The sequence below is a fragment of the Leuresthes tenuis genome, unplaced genomic scaffold, assembly GCF_036924035.1.
Source record: "Leuresthes tenuis unplaced genomic scaffold, fLeuTen1.0.hap1 SCAF_1, whole genome shotgun sequence".
Lineage (NCBI taxonomy): Eukaryota > Metazoa > Chordata > Actinopteri > Atheriniformes > Atherinopsidae > Leuresthes > Leuresthes tenuis.
The window spans coordinates 42,060,921-42,078,187 of record NW_027325355.1 but is presented as its reverse complement, the minus strand read 5'-3'; the positions used below and the strand labels follow the sequence as shown (position 1 = coordinate 42,078,187).

Genomic DNA, 17,267 nt, shown 5'->3' with positions numbered 1-17,267 from the left:
TGGTTACATAGAGGAACTGTATGATTCCAGTACCTATATAATGCACATTTGTCACAGTTATGGTTGCTTACGGCCACACCACCCTGAACATGCCCGACCTCGTCTGATCTCGGAAGCCAAGGAGGGTTGGGCCTGGTTAGTACTTAAATGGGAGACGGCTTGGGAATACCAGGTGCTGTAAGCTTCTTCTCTTCTCTCTACCACCTGCATGTCTTTTGTTGCAACGTCTGATCACCCTGTGACACATGAGGAAGTTGGTCATCTTCAGCTGCTGCTGCTTTGTTGGCAGACACAAAGTGATCTGAGAGTCTCAGTTTCAGCTGCAGAGAATAATCACATCAGGGAAGAAGATGTGCCCACTACAAGTCAGCCTTTCTCGGCAATTATCTGGTTACATAGAGGAACCGTATGATTCCAGTACCTATATAATGCACATTTGTCACAGACCATGTTGCTTACGGCCACACCACCCTGAACATGCCCGACCTCGTCTGATCTCGGAAGCCAAGGAGGGTTGGGCTTGGTTAGTACTTAAATGGGAGACTGCTTGGGAATACCAGGTGCTGTAAGCTTTATCTCTTCTCTGGACCACCTGAATGTCTTTTGTGGCAACGTCTGATCCTCCTGTGACACATGAGGAAGTTGGTCATCTTCAGCTGCTGCTGCTTCTTTGTTGGCAGACACGAAGTGATCTGATAGTCTCAATTTCAGCTGCAGAGAATAATCACATCAGGGAAGAAGATGTGCCCACTACAAGTCAGCCTTTCTCGGCAATTATCTGGTTACATAGAGGAAGTGTATGATTCCAGTACCTATATAATGCACATTTGTCACAGATATTGTTGCTTACGGCCACACCACCCTGAATAAGCCCGACCTCGTCTGATCTTGGAAGTCAAGCAGGTTTGGGCCTGGTTAGTACTTGGATGGGAGACAGCTTGGGAATACCAGGTGCTGTAAGCTTTTTCTCTTCTCTCTACCACCTGCATGTCTTTTGTTGCAACGTCTGATCACCCTGTGACACATGAGGAAGTTGGTCATCTTCAGCTGCTGCTGCTTTGTTGGCAGACACAAAGTGATCTGAGAGTCTCATTTTCAGCTGGAGAGAATTATCATGTCAGGGAAGAAGATGTGCCCACTACATATCAGCCTTTCTCGGCAATTATCTGGTTACATAGAGGTAGTGTATGATTCCATTGCCTATATAATGCACATTTGTCACGGAGATTGTTACTTATGGCCAAACCACCCTGAATATGTCTGACCTTGTCTGATCTCGGAAGCCAAGGGGGGCTGGGCCTGGTTAGTACTTTGATGGGACACCGCTTGGGAATACCAGGTGCTGTAAGCTTTTTCTCTTCTCTCTACCACCTACATGTCTTTTGTTGCAATGTCTGATCGCCCTGTGACACATGAGGAAGTTGGTCATCTTCAGCTGCTGCTGCTTTGTTAGCAGACACGAAGTGATCTGAGAGTCTCAGTTTCAGCTGCAGAGAATAATAACATCAAGGAAGAAGATGTGCCCACAACAAGTTAGCCTTTCTCTGCAATTATCTGGTTACATAGAGGAACTGTATTATTCCAGTACCTATATAATGCACATTTTTCACAGACATTGTTACTTACGGCCACACCACCCTGAATATGCCCGACCTCGACTGATCTCGGAACCCAAGCAGGGTTGGGCCTGGTTAGTACTTGAATGGGAGACCCCTTGGGAATGCCAGGTGCTGTAAGCTTTTTCTCTTCTCTCTACCACCTGCATGTATTTTGTTGCAAGGTCTGATCGCCCTCTGACACATGAGGAAGTTGGTCATCTTCAGCTGCTGCTGCTTTGTTGGCAGACACGAAGTGATCTGAGAGTCTCATTTTCAGCTGGAGAGAATAATCACGTCAGGGAAGAAGATGTGCCCACTATTTATCAGCCTTTCTCTGCAATTATCTGGTTATATAGAGGAAACGTATGATTCCAGTACCTATACAATTTACATTTGTCACAGACATTGTTGCTTACGGCCACACCACCCTGAATATGCCCGACCTTGTCTGATCTCGGAAGCCAAGCAGGGTTGTGCCTGGTTAGTACTTGGATGGGAGACCGCTTGGGATTATCAGGTGCTGTAAGCTTTTTCTCTTCTCTCAACCACCTGCATGTCTTTTGTTGCAACGTCTGATCACCCTGTGACACATGAGGAAGTTGGTCATCTTCATTTTCTGCTGCTTTGTTGGCAGACACGAAGTGATCTTAGAGTCTCATTTTCAGCTGGAGAAAATTATCACGTCAGGGAACAAGATGTGCCCACTATATATCAGACTTTTTCGGCAATTATCTTGTTACATAGAGGAACCATATGATTCCATTGCCTATATAATGCACATTTGTCACAGAGATTGTTGCTTACGGCCAAACCACCCTGAATATGCCCAATCTCGTGTGATCTCAGAAGCCAAGGAGGGTTGGGCCTGGTTAGTACTTTGATGAGAGACCGCTTGGGAATACCAGGTGCTGTAAGCTTTTTCTCTTCTCTCTACCACCTGCATGTATTTTGTTGCAAGGTCTGATCGCCCTCTGACACATGAGGAAGTTGGTCATCTTCAGCTGCTGCTGCTTTGTTGGCAGACACGAAGTGATCTGAGAGTCTCAGTTTCAGCTGAAGAGAATAATCACGTCAAGGAAGAAGATTTGCCCACTACACATCAGCCTTTCTCAGCAATTATCTGGGTGCATAGAGGAACCATATGATTCCAGTACCTATATAATGCACATTTGTCAGAGACATTGTTGCTTACGGCCACACAACCCTGAACATGCCCGACCTCGTCTGATCTCGGAAGCCAAGCACAGTTGGGCCTGGTTTGTACTTGGATGGAAGACCTCTTGGGAATACGAGGTGCTGTAAGCTTTTTCTCTTCTCTCTACCACCTGCATGTCTTTTGTTGCAACGTCTGATCACCCTGTGACACATGAGGAAGTTGGTCATCTTCAGCTTCTGCTGCTTTGTTGGCAGACACGAAGTGATCTGAGAGTCTCAGTTTCAGCTCGAGAGAATAATCACGTCAGGGAAGAAGATGTGCCCACTACTTATCAGCTTTTCTCGGCAATTATCTGGTTACATAGAGGAACTGTATGATTCCAGTACCTTTATAATGCACATTTGTCACAGTTGTGGTTAATTACGGCCACACCACCCTGAAAATGCCTGACCACGTCTGATCTCGGAAGCCAAGCAGGTTTTGGCCTGGTTAGTACTTTGATGGTAGACTCTCTGGGAATACCAGGTGCTGTAAGCTTTTTCTCTTCTCTCTACCACCTGCATGTCTTTTGTTGCAACGTCTGATCACCCTGTGACACATGAGGAAGTTGGTCATCTTCAGCTACTGCTGCTTTGTTGGCAGACACAAAGTGATCTGAGAGTCTCAGTTTCAGCTGCAGAGAATAATCACGTCAGGGAAGAAGATGTGCCCACTACAAGTCAGCCTTTCTCGGAAATGATCTGGTTGCATAGAGGAACCGTATGATTCCAGTACCTATATAATGCACATTTGTCAGAGACATTGTTGCTTACGGCCACACCACCCTGAACATGCCCGACCTCGTCTGATCTCGGAAGCCAAGGAGGGTTGGGCGTGGTTAGTACTTGGATGGAAGACCTCTTGGGAATACCAGGTGCTGTAAGCTTTTTCTCTTCTCTCGACCACCTGCATGTCTTTTGTTGCAACGTCTGATCACCCTGTGACACATGAGGAAGTTGGTCATTTTCAGCTGCTGCTGCTTTGTTGGCAGACGCGAAGTGATCTGAGAGTCTCAGTTTCAGCTGCAGAGAATGATCACATGAGGGAAGAAGATTTGCCCACTACAAGTTTGCCTTTCTCGGCAATTATCTGGTTACATAGAGGAACCGTATGATTCCAGTACCTATATAATGCACATTTGTCACAGACATTGTTGCTTACGGCCACACCACCCTGAACATGCCCGACCTCGTCTGATCTCGGTAGCTAAGGAGGGTTGGGCCTGGTTAGTACTTAAATGGGAGACCGCTTGGGAATACCAGGAGCTGTAAGCTTTTTGTCTTCTCTCGACCACCTGCATGTCTTTTGTTGCAACGTCTGATCACCCTGTGACACATGAGGAAGTTGGTCATCTTCAGCTGCTGCTGCTTCTTTGTTGGCAGACACGAAGTGATCTGAGAGTCTCAATTTCAGCTGCAGAGAATAATCACATCAGGGAAGAAGATGTGCCCACTACAAGTCAGCCTTTCTCGGCAATTATCTGGTTACATAGAGGAAGTGTATGATTCCAGTACCTATATAATGCACATTTGTCACAGATATAGTTGCTTACGGCCACACCACCCTGAATAAGCTCGACCTCATCTGATCTTGGAAGTCAAGCAGGTTTGGGCCTGGTTAGTACTTGGATGGGAGACTGCTTGGGAATACCAGGTGCTGTAAGCTTTTTCTCTTCTCTCTACCACCTGCATGTCTTTTGTTGCAACGTCTGATCACCCTTTGACACATGAGGAAGTTGGTCATCTTCAGCTGCTGCTGCTTTGTTGGCAGACACAAAGTGATCTGAGAGTCTAATTTTCAGCTGGAGAGAATTATCACGTCAGGGAAGAAGATGTGCCCACTACATATCAGCCTTTCTCGGCAATTATCTGGTTACATAGAGGAAGTGTATGATTCCATTGCCTATATAATGCACATTTGTCACGGAGATTGTTACTTACGGCCAAACCACCCTGAATATGTCTGACCTTGTCTGATCTTGGAACCCAAGCAGGGTTGGACCTGGTTAGTACTTGAATGGGAGACCCCTTGGGAATGCCAGGTGCTTTAAGCTTTTTCTCTTCTCTCTACCACCTGCATGTATTTTGTTGCAAGGTCTGATCGCCCTGTGACACATGAGGAAGTTGGTCATCTTCAGCTGCTGCTGCTTTGTTGGCAGACACGAAGTGATCTGAGAGTCTCAATTTCAGCTGCAGAGAATAATCACGTCAGGGAAGAAGATGTGCCCACTACAAGTCAGCCTTTCTCGGCAATTATCTGGTTACATAGAGGAAGTGTATGATTCCAGTACCTATATAATGCACATTTGTCACAGTTATGGTTGCTTACGGCCACACCACCCTGAACATGCCCGACCTCGTCTGATCTCGGAAGCCAAGGAGGGTTGGGCCTGGTTAGTACTTAAATGGGAGACGGCTTGGGAATACCAGGTGCTGTAAGCTTTTTCTCTTCTCTCTACCACCTGCATGTCTTTTGTTGCAACGTCTGATCACCCTGTGACACATGAGGAAGTTGGTCATCTTCAGCTGCTGCTGCTTTGTTGGCAGACACAAAGTGATCTGAGAGTCTCAGTTTCAGCTGCAGAGAATAATCACATCAGGGAAGAAGATGTGCCCACTACAAGTCAGCCTTTCTCGGCAATTATCTGGTTACATAGAGGAACCGTATGATTCCAGTACCTATATAATGCACATTTGTCACAGACCATGTTGCTTACGGCCACACCACCCTGAACATGCCCGACCTCGTCTGATCTCGGAAGCCAAGGAGGGTTGGGCTTGGTTAGTACTTAAATGGGAGACTGCTTGGGAATACCAGGTGCTGTAAGCTTTATCTCTTCTCTGGACCACCTGAATGTCTTTTGTGGCAACGTCTGATCCTCCTGTGACACATGAGGAAGTTGGTCATCTTCAGCTGCTGCTGCTTCTTTGTTGGCAGACACGAAGTGATCTGATAGTCTCAATTTCAGCTGCAGAGAATAATCACATCAGGGAAGAAGATGTGCCCACTACAAGTCAGCCTTTCTCGGCAATTATCTGGTTACATAGAGGAAGTGTATGATTCCAGTACCTATATAATGCACATTTGTCACAGATATTGTTGCTTACGGCCACACCACCCTGAATAAGCCCGACCTCGTCTGATCTTGGAAGTCAAGCAGGTTTGGGCCTGGTTAGTACTTGGATGGGAGACTGCTTGGGAATACCAGGTGCTGTAAGCTTTTTCTCTTCTCTCGACCACCTGCATGTCTTTTGTTGCAACGTCTGATCACCCTGTGACACATGAGGAAGTTGGTCATTTTCAGCTGCTGCTGCTTTGTTGGCAGACACGAAGTGATCTGAGAGTCTCAGTTTCAGCTGCAGAGAATGATCACATGAGGGAAGAAGATTTGCCCACTACAAGTTTGCCTTTCTCGGCAATTATCTGGTTACATAGAGGAACCGTATGATTCCAGTACCTATATAATGCACATTTGTCACAGACATTGTTGCTTACGGCCACACCACCCTGAACATGCCCGACCTCGTCTGATCTCGGTAGCTAAGGAGGGTTGGGCCTGGTTAGTACTTAAATGGGAGACCGCTTGGGAATACCAGGAGCTGTAAGCTTTTTGTCTTCTCTCGACCACCTGCATGTCTTTTGTTGCAACGTCTGATCACCCTGTGACACATGAGGAAGTTGGTCATCTTCAGCTGCTGCTGCTTCTTTGTTGGCAGACACGAAGTGATCTGAGAGTCTCAATTTCAGCTGCAGAGAATAATCACATCAGGGAAGAAGATGTGCCCACTACAAGTCAGCCTTTCTCGGCAATTATCTGGTTACATAGAGGAAGTGTATGATTCCAGTACCTATATAATGCACATTTGTCACAGATATTGTTGCTTACGGCCACACCACCCTGAATAAGCTCGACCTCATTTGATCTTGGAAGTCAAGCAGGTTTGGGCCTGGTTAGTACTTGGATGGGAGACTGCTTGGGAATACCAGGTGCTGTAAGCTTTTTCTCTTCTCTCTACCACCTGCATGTCTTTTGTTGCAACGTCTGATCACCCTTTGACACATGAGGAAGTTGGTCATCTTCAGCTGCTGCTGCTTTGTTGGCAGACACAAAGTGATCTGAGAGTCTAATTTTCAGCTGGAGAGAATTATCACGTCAGGGAAGAAGATGTGCCCACTACATATCAGCCTTTCTCGGCAATTATCTGGTTACATAGAGGAAGTGTATGATTCCATTGCCTATATAATGCACATTTGTCACGGAGATTGTTACTTACGGCCAAACCACCCTGAATATGTCTGACCTTGTCTGATCTTGGAACCCAAGCAGGGTTGGACCTGGTTAGTACTTGAATGGGAGACCCCTTGGGAATGCCAGGTGCTTTAAGCTTTTTCTCTTCTCTCTACCACCTGCATGTATTTTGTTGCAAGGTCTGATCGCCCTGTGACACATGAGGAAGTTGGTCATCTTCAGCTGCTGCTGCTTTGTTGGCAGACACGAAGTGATCTGAGAGTCTCAATTTCAGCTGCAGAGAATAATCACGTCAGGGAAGAAGATGTGCCCACTACAAGTCAGCCTTTCTCGGCAATTATCTGGTTACATAGAGGAAGTGTATGATTCCAGTACCTATATAATGCACATTTGTCACAGTTATGGTTGCTTACGGCCACACCACCCTGAACATGCCCGACCTCGTCTGATCTCGGAAGCCAAGGAGGGTTGGGCCTGGTTAGTACTTAAATGGGAGACGGCTTGGGAATACCAGGTGCTGTAAGCTTTTTCTCTTCTCTCTACCACCTGCATGTCTTTTGTTGCAACGTCTGATCACCCTGTGACACATGAGGAAGTTGGTCATCTTCAGCTGCTGCTGCTTTGTTGGCAGACACAAAGTGATCTGAGAGTCTCAGTTTCAGCTGCAGAGAATAATCACATCAGGGAAGAAGATGTGCCCACTACAAGTCAGCCTTTCTCGGCAATTATCTGGTTACATAGAGGAACCGTATGATTCCAGTACCTATATAATGCACATTTGTCACAGACCATGTTGCTTACGGCCACACCACCCTGAACATGCCCGACCTCGTCTGATCTCAGAAGCCAAGGAGGGTTGGGCTTGGTTAGTACTTAAATGGGAGACTGCTTGGGAATACCAGGTGCTGTAAGCTTTATCTCTTCTCTGGACCACCTGAATGTCTTTTGTGGCAACGTCTGATCCTCCTGTGACACATGAGGAAGTTGGTCATCTTCAGCTGCTGCTGCTTCTTTGTTGGCAGACACGAAGTGATCTGATAGTCTCAATTTCAGCTGCAGAGAATAATCACATCAGGGAAGAAGATGTGCCCACTACATATCAGCCTTTCTCGGCAATTATCTGGTTACATAGAGGAAGTGTATGATTCCATTGCCTATATAATGCACATTTGTCACGGAGATTGTTACTTATGGCCAAACCACCCTGAATATGTCTGACCTTGTCTGATCTCGGAAGCCAAGGGGGGCTGGGCCTGGTTAGTACTTTGATGGGACACCGCTTGGGAATACCAGGTGCTGTAAGCTTTTTCTCTTCTCTCTACCACCTACATGTCTTTTGTTGCAATGTCTGATCGCCCTGTGACACATGAGGAAGTTGGTCATCTTCAGCTGCTGCTGCTTTGTTGGCAGACACGAAGTGATCTGAGAGTCTCAGTTTCAGCTGCAGAGAATAATAACATCAAGGAAGAAGATGTGCCCACAACAAGTTAGCCTTTCTCTGCAATTATCTGGTTACATAGAGGAACTGTATTATTCCAGTTCCTATATAATGCACATTTTTCACAGACATTGTTACTTGCGGCCACACCACCCTGAATATGCCCGACCTCGACTGATCTCGGAACCCAAGCAGGGTTGGGCCTGGTTAGTACTTGAATGGGAGACCCCTTGGGAATGCCAGGTGCTGTAAGCTTTTTCTCTTCTCTCTACCACCTGCATGTATTTTGTTGCAAGGTCTGATCGCCCTCTGACACATGAGGAAGTTGGTCATCTTCAGCTGCTGCTGCTTTGTTGGCAGACACGAAGTGATCTGAGAGTCTCATTTTCAGCTGGAGAGAATAATCACGTCAGGGAACAAGATGTGCCCACTATTTATCAGCCTTTCTCTGCAATTATCTGGTTATATAGAGGAAACGTATGATTCCAGTACCTATACAATTTACATTTGTCACAGACATTGTTGCTTACGGCCACACCACCCTGAATATGCCCGACCTCGTCTGATCTCGGAAGCCAAGCAGGGTTGTGCCTGGTTAGTACTTGGATGGGAGACTGCTTGGGATTATCAGGTGCTGTAAGCTTTTTCTCTTCTCTCAACCACCTGCATGTCTTTTGTTGCAACGTCTGATCACCCTGTGACACATGAGGAAGTTGGTCATCTTCATTTTCTGCTGCTTTGTTGGCAGACACGAAGTGATCTTAGAGTCTCATTTTCAGCTGGAGAAAATTATCACGTCAGGGAACAAGATGTGCCCACTATATATCAGACTTTTTCGGCAATTATCTTGTTACATAGAGGAACCATATGATTCCATTGCCTATATAATGCACATTTGTCACAGAGATTGTTGCTTACGGCCAAACCACCCTGAATATGCCCAATCTCGTGTGATCTCAGAAGCCAAGGAGGGTTGGGCCTGGTTAGTACTTTGATGAGAGACCGCTTGGGAATACCAGGTGCTGTAAGCTTTTTCTCTTCTCTGGACCACCTGAATGTCTTTTGTTGCAACGTCTGACCACCCTGTGACACATGAGGAAGTTGGTCATCTTCAGCTGCTGCTGCTTTGTTGGCAGACATGAAGTGATCTGAGAGTCTCAGTTTCAGTTGCAGAGAATGATCACATCAGAGAAGATGATTTACCCGCTACACATCAGCCTTTCTCGGCAATTATCTGGTTGCATAGAGGAACCATATGATTCCAGTACCTATATAATGCACATTTGTCAGAGACATTGTTACTTACGGCCACACCACCCTGAATATGCCAGACCTTGACTGATCTCAGAACCCAAGCAGGGTTGTACCTGGTTAGTACTTGGATGGGAGACAGCTTGGGAATACCAGGTGCTGTAAGCTTTTTCTCTTCTCTCTACAACCTGCATGTCTTTTGTTGCAACGTCTTATCACCCTGTGACACATGAGGAAGTTGGTCATCTTCAGCTGCTGCTGCTTTGTTGATAGACACGAGGTGATCTGAGAGTCTCAGTTTCAGCTGAAGAGAATAATCACATCAAGGAGGAAGATGAACCCACTACAAGTCAGCCTTTTTCGGCAATTGTCTGGTTACACAGAGGAAGTGTATGATTCCAGTACCTATATAATGCACATTTGTCACCGATATTGTTGCTTACGGCCACACCACCCTGAATAAGCCCGACCTCGTCTGATCTCGGAAGCCAAGCAGGGTTGGGCCTGGTTAGTACTTGAATGGTAGACCGCTTGGGAATACCAGGTGCTGTAAGCTTTTTCTCTTCTCTCGACCACCTGCATGTCTTTTGTTGCAACGTCTGATCACCCTGTGACACATGAGGAAGTTGGTCATCTTCAGCTTCTGCTGCTTTGTTGGCAGACACGAAGTGATCTGAGAGTCTCAGTTTCAGCTGAAAAGAATGATCACATCAGAGAAGATGATATGCCCGCTACACATCAGCCTTTCTCGGCAATTATCTGGTTGCATAGAGGAATTGTATGATTCCAGTACCTATATAATGCACATTTGTCAGAGACATTGTTGCTTACGGCCACACCACCCTGAACATGCCCGACCTCGTCTGATCTCGGAAGCTAAGCAGGGTTGAGCCTGCTTAGTGCTTGGATGGGAGACTGCTTGGGAATACCAGGTGCTGTAAGCTTCTTCTCTTCTCTCTACCACCTGCATGTCTTTTCTTGCAACGTCTGATCACCCTGTGACACATGAGGAAGTTGGTCATCTTCAGCTGCTGCTGCTTTGTTGGCAGACACAAAGTGATCTGAGAGTCTCAGTTTCAGTTGCAGAGAATAATCACGTCAGGGAAGAAGATGTGCCCACTACAAGTCAGCCTTTCTCTGCAATTATCTGGTTACATAGAAGAAGTGTATGATTCCAGTACCTATATAATGCACATTTGTCACAGCTATTTTTGCTTACGGCCGCACCACCCTGAATATGCCTGACCTCGTCTGATCTTGGAAGAAAAGCAGGGTTGGGCCTGGTTAGTACTTGGATGGGAGACCACTTCGGAATACCAGGTGCTGTAAGCTTTTTCTCTTCTCTCTACCACCTGCATGTCTTTTGTTGCAACGTCTGATCACCCTGTGACACATGAGGAAGTTGGTCATCTTCAGCTGCTGCTGCTTTGTTGGCTGACACGAAGTGATCTGAGAGTCTCAGTTTCAGTTGCAGAGAATGATCACATCAGAGAAGATGATATGCCCGCTACACATCAGCCTTTCTCGGCAATTATCTGGTTGCATAGAGGAACCGTATGATTCCAGTACCTATATAATGCACATTTGTCAGAGACATTGTTGCTTACGGCCACACCACCCTGAATATGCCCGACCTCGTCTGATCTCAGAACCCAAGCAGGGTTGGGCCTTGTTAGTACTATAATGGGAGACTGCTTGGGAATACCAGGTGCTATAAGCTTTTTCTCCTCTCTCTACCACCTGCATGTCTTTTGTTTTAATGTCTGATCGCCCTGTGACACATGAGGAAGTTGGTCATCTTCAGCTGCTGCTGCTTCTTTGTTGGCAGACACGAAGTGATCTGAGAGTCTCAGTTTCAGCTGCAGAGAATAATCACATCAGGGAAGAAGATGTGCCCACTACAAGTCAGCCTTTCTCGGCAATTATCTGGTTACATAGAGGAAGTGTATGATTCCAGTACCTATATAATGCACATTTGTCACAGATATTGTTGCTTACGGCCACACCACCCTGAATATGCCCGACCTCGTCTGATCTTGGAAGCCAAGCAGGGTTGGGCCTGGTTAGTACTTGGATGGGAGACTGCTTGGGAATACCAGGTGCTGTAAGCTTTTTCTCTTCTCTCAACCACCTGCATGTCTTTTGTTGCAACGTCTGATCACCCTGTGACACATGAGGAAGTTGGTCATCTTCAGCTGCTGCTGCTTTGTTGGCAGACACGAAGTGATCTTAGAGTCTCATTTTCAAATGGAGAAAATTATCACGTCAGGGAACAAGATGTGCCCACTACATATCAGCCTTTCTCGGCAATTATCTTGTTACATAGAGGAACCATATGATTCCATTGCCTATATAATGCACATTTGTCACAGAGATTGTTGCTTACGGCCAAACCACCCTGAATATGTCTGACCTCGTCTGCTCTCAGAAGCCAAGGAGGGTTCGGCCTGGTTAGTACTTGGGTGGGAGACTGCTTGGGAATACCAGGTGCTGTAAGCTTTATCTCTTCTCTGGACCACCTGAATGTCTTTTGTTGCAACGTCTGATCACCCTGTGACACATGAGGAAGTTGGTCATCTTCAGCTTCTGCTGCTTTGTTGGCAGACATGAAGTGATCTGAGAGTCTCAGTTTCAGCTGAAGAGAATGATCACATCAGAGAAGATGATATGCCCACTACACATCAGCCTTTCTCGGCAATTATCTGGTTTCATAGAGGAAGTGTATGATTCCAGTACCTATATAATTCACATTTCTAACAAATATTGTTGCTTACCGCCACACCACCCTGAATAAGCCCCACCTTGTCTTATCCTGGAAGCCAAGCGGGGTTGGGTCTGGTTCGTACTTCAATGGGAGACTGCTTGGGAATACCAGGTGCTGTAAGCTTTTTCTCTTCTCTCTACCACCTGCATGTGTTTTGTTGCAACGTCTGATCACCCTGTGACACATGAGGAAGTTTGTCATCTTCAGCTGCTGCTGCTTTGTTGGCAGACACGAAGTGATCTGAGAGTCTCAGTTTCAACTGAAGAGAATAATAACGTCAGGGAAGAAGATGTGCCCACTACACATCAGCCTTTCTCTGCAATTATCTGGTTACATAGAGGAACTGTATGATTCCAGTACCTATATAATGCACATTTGTCACAGACATTGTTGCTTACGGCCACACCACCCTCAATATGCCTGACCTCGTCTGATCTCGGAAGCCAAGCACGGTTGGCCTGGTTAGTACTTGGGTGGGAGACTGCTTGGGAATACCAGGTGCTGTAAGCTTTATCTCTTCTCTGGACCAACTGAATGTCTTTTGTTGCAACGTCTGATCACCCTGTGACACATGAGGAAGTTGGTCATCTTCAGCTTCTGCTGCTTTGTTGGCAGACACAAAGTGATCTGAGAGTCTCAGTTTCAGCTGCAGAGAATAATAACGTCAGGGAAGAAGATGTGCCCACTACACATCAGCCTTTCTCGGCAATTATCTGGTTACATAGAAGAAGTGTATGATTCCAGTACCTATATAATGCACATTTGTCACAGACATTGTTGCTTACGGCCACACCACCCTCAATATGCCTGACCTCGTCTGATCTCGGAAGCCAAGCACGGTTGGCCTGGTTAGTACTTGGGTGGGAGACTGCTTGGGAATACCAGGTGCTGTAAGCTTTATCTCTTCTCTGGACCACCTGAATGTCTTTTGTTGCAACGTCTGATCACCCTGTGACACATGAGGAAGTTGGTCATCTTCAGCTTCTGCTGCTTTGTTGGCAGACATGAAGTGATCTGAGAGTCTCAGTTTCAGCTGCAGAGAATAATCACGTCAGGGAAGAAGATGTGCCCACTACACATAAGCCTTTCTCTGCAATTATCTGGTTACATAGAGGAACCATATGATTCCAGTACCTATATAATGCACATTTGTCACAGACATTGTCGCTTACGGCCACACCACCCTGAACATGCCTGACCTCGTCTGATCTCGGAAGCCAAGCAAGGTTGGCCTGGTTAGTACTTGGGTGGGAGACTGCTTGGGAATACCAGGTGCTGTAAGCTTTATCTCTTCTCTGGACCACCTGAATGTCTTTTGTTGCAACGTCTGATCACCCTGTGACACATGAGGAAGTTGGTCATCTTCAGCTGCTGCTGCTTTGTTGGCAGACACGAAGTGATCTGAGAGTCTCAGTTTCAGCTGCAGAGAATAATCACGTCAGGGAAGAAGATGTGCCCACTACACATAAGCCTTTCTCTGCAATTATCTGGTTACATAGAGGAACCGTATGATTCCAGTACCTATATAATGCACATTTGTCACAGAGATTGTCGCTTACGGCCACACCACCCTGAATATAATATGCCCGACCTCGTCCGATCTCGGAAGCCAAGCGGGGTTGTGCCTGGTTAGTACTTGGGTGGGAGACTGCTTGGGAATACCAGGTGCTGTAAGCTTTTTCTCTTCTCTCTACCACCTGCATGTCTTTTGTTGCAACGTCTGATCACCCTGTGACACATGAGGAAGTTGGTCATCTTCAGCTGCTGCTGCTTTGTTGGCAGACACAAAGTGATCTGAGAGTCTCAGTTTCAGCTGCAGAGAATAATCACATCAGGCAAGAAGATGTATCCACTACAAGTCAGCCTTTCTCGGCAATTATCTGGTTACATAGAGGAACCGTATGATTCCAGTACCTATATAATGCACATTTGTCACAGACCATGTTGCTTACGGCCACACCACCCTGAACATGCCCGACCTTGTCTGATCTCGGAAGCCAAGTAGGGTTGGGCCTGGTTAGTACTTAAATGGGAGACTGCTTGGGAATACCAGGTGCTGTAAGCTTTTTGTCTTCTCTCTACCACCTGCATGTCTTTTGTTGCAACGTCTGATCACCCTGTGACACATGAGGAAGTTGGTCATCTTCAGCTCCTGCTGCTTTGTTGGCAGACATGAGGTAATCTGAGAGTCTCAGTTTCAGCTGCAGAGAATAATCACGTCAGGGAAGAAGATGTGCCCACTACAAGTCAGCTTTTCTCTGCAATTATCTGGTTACATAGAGGAACCGTATGATTCCAGTACCTATATAATGCACATTTGTCACAGACATTGTTGCTTACGGCCACACCACCCTGAACATGACAGACCTCGTCTGATCTCGGAAGCCAAGTAGGGTTGGGCCTGGTTAGTACTTAAATGGGAGACTGCTTGGGAATACCAGGTGCTGTAAGCTTTTTGTCTTCTCTCTACCACCTGCATGTCTTTTGTTGCAACGTCTGATCACCCTGTGACACATGAGGAAGTTGGTCATCTTCAGCTCCTGCTGCTTTGTTGGCAGACATGAGGTAATCTGAGAGTCTCAGTTTAAGTTGCAGAGAATGACCACATCAGAGAAGATGATATGCCCACTACACATCAGCCTTTCTCAGCAATTATTTGGTTACATAGAGGAACCGTATGATTCCTGTACTTATATAATGCACATTGGTCACAGACATTGTTATTTACGGCCACACCACCCTGAATTTGCCTGACCTCGTCTGATCTCGGAAGCCAAGCAGGGTTGGGCCTGGTTAGTACTTGGGTGGGAGACCGCTTGGGAATACCAGGTGCTGTAAGCTTTTTCTCTTTTCTCTACCACCTGCATGTCTTTTGTTGCAACGTCTGATCACTCTGTGACACATGAAGAAGTTGGTCATCTTCAGCTGCTGCTGCTTTGTTGGCAGACACGAAGTGATCTGAGAGTCTCAGTTTCAGCTGCAGAGAATAATCACATCAGCGAAGAATGGTAAATGGTAAATGGACTTGTACTTGTATAGCGCTTTTCTAGTCTAGCTGACCACTCAAAGCGCTTCACTACATGCCGCATTCACCCCACTCACACACATTCATACAGCACGTCTTAGGATATAACTACGTGCTTTCTAAGCATTCACACACATTCATACCCCCAATGATACACTGGGGGAGCAACGTGGGGTTCAGTGTCTTGCCCAAGGACGCTTCGACATGTATCCTGGGGAAGCCAGAGTCGAACCACCGACCTTCCTCCTGAGCTACAAGATGTGCCCACTACAAGTCAGCCTTTCTCTGCAATTATCTGGTTACATAGAGGAACTGTATGATTCCAGTACCTATATAATGCACATTTGTCACAGTTATGGTTGCTTACGGCCACACCACCCTGAATATGCCCAACCTCGTCTGATCTCGGAAATCAAGCAGGTTTTGGCCTGGTTAGTACTTGGATGGTAGACTGTCTGGGAATACCAGGTGCTGTAAGCTTTTTCTCTTCTCTCTACCACCTGCATGTCTTTTGTTGCAACGTCTGATCACCCTGTGACACATGAGGAAGTTGGTCATCTTCAGCTGCTGCTGCTGCTGCTTTGTTGGCAGACACGAAGTGATCTGAGAGTCTCAGTTTCAGCTGCAGAGAATAATCACGTCAGGGAAGAAGATGTGCCCACTACAAGTCAGCTTTTTTCTGCAATTATCTGGTTACATAGAGGGACCGTATGATTCCAGTACCTATATAATGCACATTTGTCACAGAGATTGTTGCTTACGGCCAAACCACCCTGAATATGTCTGACCTCGTCTGATCTCAGAAGCCAAGCAGTGTTGGGCCTGGTTAGTACTTAAATGGGAGACCGCTTGGGAATACCAGGTGCTGTAAGCTTTTTGTCTTCTCTTGACCACCTGCATGTCTTTTGTTGCAACGTCTGATCACCCTGTGACACATGAGGAAGTTGGTCATCTTCAGCTGCTGCTGCTTTGTTGGCAGACACGAAGTGATCTGAGAGTCTCAGTTTCAGCTGGAGAGAATGATCACATCAGAGAAGATGATATGCCCACTACACATCAGCCTTTCTCTGCAATTATCTGGTTACATAGAGGAAGTGTATGATTCCAGTACTTAGCAGCCACCACCCCAAGGCCCCTAAGGGACCCCGCCCCACACCGCAAGACAGCCCCACCTGCAAGCCCCCAAAACTGCCCTCCAAGCCCGACACACAGTCCCCCCCAGCAATGACCAACCCGGTCCCCACGACCCGAGAGACCACCAGACGCCCGAAGCCACACAGTTAATCAGCGGGGACCAGAGAGAATGAAATTCAGCCAATTGATGTTTTAAGGAGGCAGACATTGTTCCCATGCTAATATAATCTAAAAGAACATTTCTAAACAGGTTAATACACAGACTGTTTTTCGCTTTCCAGTTCATGAGAATAGTTTTCTTTGCGATACATAACACTGCGAGGACCATGCAAACAAGCAGAGAAAAAACAAACACACAAACAAACAAAAACAAGCACAAGTAGTGGCAATCGCATACAACACAACTGTGCATATAGATGACCTGAGGCGACATGGTAATACATCAACTGCTACTGGACTAATGAATGTGTATTGTGTGTGTGTGTGTGTGTGTGTGTGTGAGAACATGCAACACCCATGGCACAGGACCTACATGATAACCGTTCTTACTTATGAGTGTATAAGTGTACACGGCCACAATCCACAGCCCCCCCAAGCAATCAGAAACAGGCAG

General features: G+C 46.4%; 2 non-coding genes and 38 pseudogenes across 2 annotated transcripts; all 40 read left to right on the top strand.

The window, feature by feature from the left end:
* The first annotated feature begins 65 nt into the window (after positions 1-65).
* Positions 66-184, top strand: LOC140312772 (5S ribosomal RNA; annotated as a pseudogene).
* A 269-nt stretch (positions 185-453) lies between these two features.
* LOC140310051 (5S ribosomal RNA) lies at positions 454-572 on the top strand (annotated as a pseudogene).
* A 272-nt stretch (positions 573-844) lies between these two features.
* LOC140269500 (5S ribosomal RNA) lies at positions 845-963 on the top strand (annotated as a pseudogene).
* A 269-nt stretch (positions 964-1,232) lies between these two features.
* Positions 1,233-1,351, top strand: LOC140295155 (5S ribosomal RNA; annotated as a pseudogene).
* Positions 1,352-1,620: 269 nt separating this feature from the next.
* On the top strand, positions 1,621-1,739 carry LOC140307597 (5S ribosomal RNA; annotated as a pseudogene).
* A 269-nt stretch (positions 1,740-2,008) lies between these two features.
* Positions 2,009-2,127, top strand: LOC140280219 (5S ribosomal RNA; annotated as a pseudogene).
* Positions 2,128-2,396: 269 nt separating this feature from the next.
* LOC140290793 (5S ribosomal RNA) lies at positions 2,397-2,515 on the top strand (annotated as a pseudogene).
* Positions 2,516-2,784: 269 nt separating this feature from the next.
* On the top strand, positions 2,785-2,903 carry LOC140294046 (5S ribosomal RNA; annotated as a pseudogene).
* Positions 2,904-3,172: 269 nt separating this feature from the next.
* Positions 3,173-3,291, top strand: LOC140295792 (5S ribosomal RNA; annotated as a pseudogene).
* A 269-nt stretch (positions 3,292-3,560) lies between these two features.
* Positions 3,561-3,679, top strand: LOC140305528 (5S ribosomal RNA; annotated as a pseudogene).
* Positions 3,680-3,948: 269 nt separating this feature from the next.
* LOC140300074 (5S ribosomal RNA) lies at positions 3,949-4,067 on the top strand (annotated as a pseudogene).
* A 272-nt stretch (positions 4,068-4,339) lies between these two features.
* Positions 4,340-4,458, top strand: LOC140304930 (5S ribosomal RNA; annotated as a pseudogene).
* Positions 4,459-4,727: 269 nt separating this feature from the next.
* On the top strand, positions 4,728-4,846 carry LOC140297122 (5S ribosomal RNA; annotated as a pseudogene).
* Positions 4,847-5,115: 269 nt separating this feature from the next.
* On the top strand, positions 5,116-5,234 carry LOC140312765 (5S ribosomal RNA; annotated as a pseudogene).
* Positions 5,235-5,503: 269 nt separating this feature from the next.
* Positions 5,504-5,622, top strand: LOC140310045 (5S ribosomal RNA; annotated as a pseudogene).
* Positions 5,623-5,894: 272 nt separating this feature from the next.
* Positions 5,895-6,013, top strand: LOC140298048 (5S ribosomal RNA; annotated as a pseudogene).
* A 269-nt stretch (positions 6,014-6,282) lies between these two features.
* LOC140300073 (5S ribosomal RNA) lies at positions 6,283-6,401 on the top strand (annotated as a pseudogene).
* A 272-nt stretch (positions 6,402-6,673) lies between these two features.
* LOC140312144 (5S ribosomal RNA) lies at positions 6,674-6,792 on the top strand (annotated as a pseudogene).
* A 269-nt stretch (positions 6,793-7,061) lies between these two features.
* On the top strand, positions 7,062-7,180 carry LOC140297121 (5S ribosomal RNA; annotated as a pseudogene).
* A 269-nt stretch (positions 7,181-7,449) lies between these two features.
* On the top strand, positions 7,450-7,568 carry LOC140312759 (5S ribosomal RNA; annotated as a pseudogene).
* Positions 7,569-7,837: 269 nt separating this feature from the next.
* Positions 7,838-7,956, top strand: LOC140287973 (5S ribosomal RNA; annotated as a pseudogene).
* A 272-nt stretch (positions 7,957-8,228) lies between these two features.
* LOC140295154 (5S ribosomal RNA) lies at positions 8,229-8,347 on the top strand (annotated as a pseudogene).
* A 269-nt stretch (positions 8,348-8,616) lies between these two features.
* On the top strand, positions 8,617-8,735 carry LOC140268203 (5S ribosomal RNA; annotated as a pseudogene).
* A 269-nt stretch (positions 8,736-9,004) lies between these two features.
* On the top strand, positions 9,005-9,123 carry LOC140272323 (5S ribosomal RNA; annotated as a pseudogene).
* Positions 9,124-9,392: 269 nt separating this feature from the next.
* LOC140290791 (5S ribosomal RNA) lies at positions 9,393-9,511 on the top strand (annotated as a pseudogene).
* Positions 9,512-10,168: 657 nt separating this feature from the next.
* LOC140297894 (5S ribosomal RNA) lies at positions 10,169-10,287 on the top strand. Its single transcript, XR_011913589.1, has one exon. It is a non-coding gene; the product is annotated as a 5S ribosomal RNA (ribosomal RNA).
* A 269-nt stretch (positions 10,288-10,556) lies between these two features.
* LOC140314324 (5S ribosomal RNA) lies at positions 10,557-10,675 on the top strand (annotated as a pseudogene).
* A 269-nt stretch (positions 10,676-10,944) lies between these two features.
* LOC140304985 (5S ribosomal RNA) lies at positions 10,945-11,063 on the top strand (annotated as a pseudogene).
* A 269-nt stretch (positions 11,064-11,332) lies between these two features.
* LOC140292834 (5S ribosomal RNA) lies at positions 11,333-11,451 on the top strand (annotated as a pseudogene).
* A 272-nt stretch (positions 11,452-11,723) lies between these two features.
* Positions 11,724-11,842, top strand: LOC140297671 (5S ribosomal RNA). Its single transcript, XR_011913386.1, has one exon. It is a non-coding gene; the product is annotated as a 5S ribosomal RNA (ribosomal RNA).
* Positions 11,843-12,111: 269 nt separating this feature from the next.
* LOC140291420 (5S ribosomal RNA) lies at positions 12,112-12,230 on the top strand (annotated as a pseudogene).
* Positions 12,231-12,887: 657 nt separating this feature from the next.
* On the top strand, positions 12,888-13,005 carry LOC140293426 (5S ribosomal RNA; annotated as a pseudogene).
* Positions 13,006-13,274: 269 nt separating this feature from the next.
* On the top strand, positions 13,275-13,392 carry LOC140293425 (5S ribosomal RNA; annotated as a pseudogene).
* A 269-nt stretch (positions 13,393-13,661) lies between these two features.
* On the top strand, positions 13,662-13,779 carry LOC140289367 (5S ribosomal RNA; annotated as a pseudogene).
* Positions 13,780-14,048: 269 nt separating this feature from the next.
* On the top strand, positions 14,049-14,172 carry LOC140270912 (5S ribosomal RNA; annotated as a pseudogene).
* Positions 14,173-14,441: 269 nt separating this feature from the next.
* On the top strand, positions 14,442-14,560 carry LOC140305314 (5S ribosomal RNA; annotated as a pseudogene).
* A 269-nt stretch (positions 14,561-14,829) lies between these two features.
* On the top strand, positions 14,830-14,948 carry LOC140283906 (5S ribosomal RNA; annotated as a pseudogene).
* Positions 14,949-15,217: 269 nt separating this feature from the next.
* Positions 15,218-15,336, top strand: LOC140299241 (5S ribosomal RNA; annotated as a pseudogene).
* A 545-nt stretch (positions 15,337-15,881) lies between these two features.
* Positions 15,882-16,000, top strand: LOC140291092 (5S ribosomal RNA; annotated as a pseudogene).
* A 275-nt stretch (positions 16,001-16,275) lies between these two features.
* LOC140300427 (5S ribosomal RNA) lies at positions 16,276-16,394 on the top strand (annotated as a pseudogene).
* The last annotated feature ends 873 nt before the right edge of the window (positions 16,395-17,267 follow it).